The 5,867-nt window shown below is 46.1% G+C and overlaps 1 pseudogene; it reads left to right on the forward strand.

Annotated features, from left to right (window-relative positions):
- The first annotated feature begins 1,167 nt into the window (after positions 1 to 1,167).
- LOC102775282 lies at positions 1,168 to 1,922 on the forward strand (annotated as a pseudogene).
- Positions 1,923 to 5,867: the final 3,945 nt, after the last annotated feature.

The following is a 5,867-nucleotide window of genomic DNA, read 5'->3' on the forward strand; positions in this document are numbered from 1 at the left end:
TCAGAAGCAGGTCTGTAGGCCCAGACAATAGAGTTTCTTGTGAACTCTGCTCCAAGCCAAGAAGACAGGAGAGCAAGACAACCAAGGGAATTCCCAAACTCAAGAACTCAGCCATCCTGCCCTTCTCTAAAGCTCAGTTAACACACTCCATCCTCATGCACACAATCTCTCTCAACACTATGGTCTTCCACTCCAAGTCATTAGAAAACAGTAATAGATGACCAGACAACTGAAGAAAACCTCTAACGAGAAAAATAGAAGCCAAATCAAATAAATGGAAAAAGAACAAGTGGAAAACAGAGGAGCTATTACTCACAGCTTCAGAGAGCTAAACAAGAAAATGTCCTATGTAGAAATAACACTCAAAGAAAAAGAAAAGAATTCTTAAAAATTAAAATAGGATTGCAGAAACACAAAATTGAGGAAATATCTTATAAAGTAAATATAATAAAGAGATTGAGCATAGGAGAGAAAAGAATATTAGAGGATCAATCCAGTGGACCCAATCCTATATAATGAAGAGGTAATATGTAAATTAACCCTCACACCCTCACAAGATGGCTGCCTACAACCAGGCCGGCAGGGGGGTTAGTGGGGGATAACCAAACGACTGAACATCAGGCTGCCTGGGGTGACCAGGCCAGGAGGGAGGTGAGCAATTAGGAGCCAGCAGTCCAGGATTGTGAGAGGGATGTCCGACTGCCCTGGGATTGGGCCTAAACCAGTAGTCGGACATCCCCCAAGGGATTAGAGAGGGTGCAGGCTGGACTGAAGGGACTCCCCTCCCCTCCCCGACCCCAGCCCGGCACAAATTCGTGCACCGGGGCTCTAGTATCTAAATAACAGGAATAGAGAAAGCAAGGAGAGAAAATGGAGGAGAGGGATTCATCAGTGAAGTAATCCCAGGAAATCACTCAACCCTCTGGATTGATCCTTGTCATGACCACAGCCCTGGCCAGCTGTCTTTATGGCAGCCTGTGAGAAACCCTGAGTCAAATGTTCCAGCTAAACTATACTTGAACCTCTGAAACAGTGAGGTAAATCTTATTGTTTTAAGCTGCTGAGTTTGGGGTAATTGGTTGGGGTGAATTAATAACTGATATAGCATACTACATGACTCAGTGTGTACACAGTCCGAATAAACACTTAAAATTAATCTGGGGTGTGATGGGAACAGCACGCTGCTGGCCGCCTGGCCTCTGCCTTGCAGGGCTGCTGCTGAGTCCAGCCTTGCATGGTTGCGTTTTGGAACCCCGGCTCCGGAGGAAGCAGTGGCTGGTGTCCGGCCTGGGGAACCCCAGACTGCCCAGCACGTGGCACGGCGTGGGGATGGTGGTGCTGGGGCAGCTGGCTCGGCGGTTGGGTGTAGCGGAGAGCTGGGCCCCTGGCTGCTTTTGCGCCACCGACCTCGCCCTAGCCACACTCGGGGATGCCCAGCTTGTCCTGCTTCAGCTGTGGTGGCTCATGAATGCCAACGGGCGCAGTATGGTCCGGGCCATTGGGGCTGACTGCTGAGGAGGTTTACCTGGTGCATGATGACCTGGACAAGCCCCTGGGAAAACTGGCTCTGAAGTTCATTCCTGCATTAGCTGCCTCAACTCCAATGCAATGCCATGGCTGCCGGTGGGCATCGGTGGGCACTGGGAGCCCTACACACCCGGATGCAGCGCAGGCGCACGTGCTGGGCTGCTTCTCCCCATCCGAGCAGGAGCCTGCTGCCTCCAGCGCTGGAGTGCACCACAGACCTGCTCCTTAACCACATCTGTGAGCGAAGCCACAAGGGCCCTTGTCAGGCACCTGATACCAATAGACACAGCTGCTTGCCCACATGCCACGCCCAAATGCCCAGCCACGTCCACAGAGGTGCCACGCCAACCTGTGGTACCCACCTCTCTGGACTGCTCCAGGCTTCCTTGGATTAACGGGGACTGTGGCGGGATCGGTCCATTTTGGGGATGGGGGTTGGTCTTCTCTCTATGTCTTACTTGGAAAATAAGGAAACTTCAGGAAGACTAAACATAAAAATTAATCTAACCAAAACTTGAGAGGACATGGGATGAGAAAGTTGTAGATGCACAGTGGGAAAGTGGTGGGAATGAGAGCTAAAGCCTTAGTTTCCATAGAAGGAAGTCAAAAATGGTGTTGAAATATGTGTCTTTCACAAAGTGGAAAAACTTGGGGAGATTTCTTCTAATAAATTTCCCTTAATATTGTGTTTTGACCCTTGCGTCTTCATTCAATCTTTTTTAGTTTTTACAGTTTCAAGCTTTTCACTCTATATCAAAGCTTCCATTTCCCTAAATGCCTAATACTTTCATCCTTTTTTTTTTCTTTCCTTTGGCTGTGTGTGTGTGTGTGTGTGTGTGTGTGTGTGTGTGCGCGCGCGCCCTCCACACTGGGTCCTTTCCGCTTCTGCCTTCTTCCTAATGAAATCAGAAGTCCCACAGTTGGATTTGTAGAGTCTCCACATCTAGCCAGTGCCTGGCACGTAGAAGGCTCTCAATACCCGTTAAATGTATAAGCCTCCAAATTGAGCAAACAACTCATCAAAGAGGCCTGGAAAGTTCAAGAATTGGTGAAGCTAAAAGAGAAGGGGTTGGGGTAGGGGATGGCAATGGGGGTTAAGGACACACATGTAATACCTTAATCAATAAAGAAAAAAATAAAAGAGAAGGAGTAAGGAAAGGCTCTGGTCTAAGAAACCCACTTAAGTGGCTGTGACTGACTGTGGCTGTTTAGCTTAGTGGCAAGTCCCATGAGGCAGCACCAGGTTGCAACAGGCTGATGGCCAAAAAGAGCAGAGAAGAAGCCAGGATTGCAGCCAAAGAGATGTCATACTCATGACAGGCCTCATCATCAGCTCTGCAGTGTCATGGAGGAAGAAGTACTCATCACTAAAGATGGAATCCACTCCCCCAAAACAAACAAACAACAAACCAGGGCAAGGGAGGGAGGCCAGTGAGGTGGGGAGAGGAGCCTCCAGAATGGCAGTTCTTGACTTCTGCTTAGGATGGTACTGTTGACCAAAGGAAACTGTCCAGCAAGGCAGCTCTCCCCAGCGAGGCAGACAAATTCCTGTTAATGTGGGCCCTGGGGCTGCCAGGAATTGGTGACTCTCCTCTTCATGAGTTATGAGGTTCAGGGACTGAGGAGAGCTATTTAATTTTAGAGAGCTGCAGGGACCTTAGAAATCATGTATCTAGTCTGGAGCCTGTCAGGTTATTTGGTTGGTGTCTGTTTCCCTCTAAACCACCAGCTTCAGGGGTGCAGAGGCCATATCTGATTTTGTTCCTCATTGATTCTCCAGAATCACACTCACTACCTGAAATATCCTAGGTGCCCTATAAATATGGGATGGATGAATGAATGAGAGCTTGTGATGGTTAATTTTCTGTATCAGCTTGACTGGCCGCAGATGCCAGGTTAAACATTATTTCTGGGTAACTCTTTGAGGGTGTTTCTGGACAGGATTAGCATTTGAATCAGTGGATTCAATAAAGTAAATGCCTCCCCGCCCCCGTGTGGTGGGCCTCATCCAATCTATTGAGAGTCTGAATAGAATCAAAGGAGAGGAAGGAGGAATTTACCCTTTTTTTCCTGACTCATTGTTTGAGCTGGGACATCTCATTTCATATTCTTCTGCCCACGGACTATGGCTTACACCATCAGCTTCCCTGGTTGTCATAGCTTCAGACTCTCCCTGAATTACACCGCTGGCTTCCCTGGGTCTCCAGTTCCCAGATATGCAGATCTTGGGACATCTCAACCTTCCTAATTGCCTGAGTCAATTCCCCATAGTAAATCAACCCCAATCTATCTACCCAGCTTGTGTGTGTGTGTGTGTGTGTGTGTGTGTGTGTGTGTGTTTACTGGTCCTGTTTCTCTGAAGAACCCAGAGAAATTAGTCTAATACAGAACTAATCTGTGTTCACTGGTAGCAATCCTGGCTGACATTTTGAGTTTTGGAGAAGACTGTCTTGTTAACAATTTTTGACAGGAAGAGGGTAACATTTCACTTGTTTCCCTTGCTCAGGCATTCCACTGCTCCACCTCTATGGGATCAGATGTTGTGACCCACACACACACCCTTGATTACCTCCAATAGAAGCCTCAGTGTGCGCTGGGCAGTGGCCTCATCATGCCTCCAAGCCCATGGAAGGAATCTCTCCGTTTGCCCTTTGTTGGCCTAAACTGCACTTAGTTGAAATCAACTGTTTGTAACCAGCTTGAGATTGACCTTCCGAAAGAAAACTGACACAATCCCCATGATGCCAGACCCCAAAAGAGAATTTTTGTGAGAGAAAAAAATTGGCAAACAAATGGTTGGTCACAGTGTGAGATAGTCCAACCGGTTCACACGCAGGACACATTTGGGACCAAAGAGGAAGCAGATGTGTCCCCTCATTTCAATAATGTGATGTGACCCTGTGTCATCTAGTTAGGTGATAACCATACTCAGTGCCGTGACCCAACTAGTTAGTCTGGGGTTTACACAAATACTAGGTTTTATTGAAACAATTCACTCTAACAGGAGGCTGTAAATAGAATAATAACTACAATTTGCTGAGCCCATACTGAGTGCCAGGTACAGTGTGAGCATGCTTATCATATATGGGTTATCTCTAACTCTTACTGCAAGAAAGGTGAAGGGGAACAGAGTTTGCTACCCAAAAATAAGCCTCTTTGGGGTATTATTTTAAGCTGGTTATTTTTAAGAAACAAAGGACTCTAACTGCCTAAAAGAATTTAGATGATGACCTGCTACAGAAAGGGAGCTATTTCATAGATAACTATAGTTTATGTGAACTAAATATGATAGACAGGAAGGAGCCTAGCAAGACCTGTGAGATCGGAGTCCTCTCTGTCCTATGGTTACTATGGTTTGATGGCCCAGCAAACGTTTGTTTACCAAATTTGCTTTCCTATCCCTAGGTGATTTGCCTTCTTGCCCTGTGAAATCCCAAACCACTACTACCCACCCCGCTTCTCCTTAGATCAAGAAGGCATATAGGCCCTAGCCAGTTTGGCTCAGTGGATAGAATGTCAGCCTGGTGACTGAAGGGTCCCAGGTTTGATTCTGGTCAAGGGCACATGCCCAGGTTGCTGGCTCGATCCCCAGTAGGGGGCATGGAAGAGGCAGCCAATCAATGATTTTTTTCTCATCATTGATGTTTCTATCTCTCTCTCCCTCTCCCTTCCTCTCTGAAATCAATAAAAATATTTTTTTAAAAAAGGCATATAGGCTTCAACTGCCCAATTTGTCCTCAGGTCCCATATTCTTATGGAACCCCTGTATGTATATATGTAATTAAATTTGGATAATTTTCTTGTGTTAATTTGTCTTTCATTTTAGTTATCAACCATCCAGAAAAACTAGGAAGGGAAAGGGGGACTTTCCTCCTTCCCCACAAAGGTATCCATCCCATTTTATAAAGAATGGAACTGAGTCAGTGGAGTTGAGTATTTTACTGAAATCTCAGTTAGTATGTGGCAGAACTGGAATTCAAACCCAAGGGTGAGATCTGACATAGATTACCCGATTTACGGGTTCAATCCCGGATTGGCAAAATACTGGTGATATGACCAAAGCAAGGAACTCAACCTTCCCAACTCCTACCTCAAATTTGTGAGGAGCAGATAATAAGGATACCTCTTCAGAGAGTTATTCTTGGAATGAGGTGAGATAATACATTAACAGCACTTCAAAAAATATCTCAGGTACAAAGTAAATTCTCCATAAATTTTAACTATCCTTATTAAAACACAGTGCTGCCCCTTCGACACACATACCCTACACACACACACACACACACACACACACACACACACATACAGTTAACTCATAGCTTTGTCCTCAAAATGCAGTC

This window comes from Myotis davidii, unplaced genomic scaffold, assembly GCF_000327345.1.
Source record: "Myotis davidii unplaced genomic scaffold, ASM32734v1 scaffold544, whole genome shotgun sequence".
Classification (NCBI taxonomy): domain Eukaryota; kingdom Metazoa; phylum Chordata; class Mammalia; order Chiroptera; family Vespertilionidae; genus Myotis; species Myotis davidii.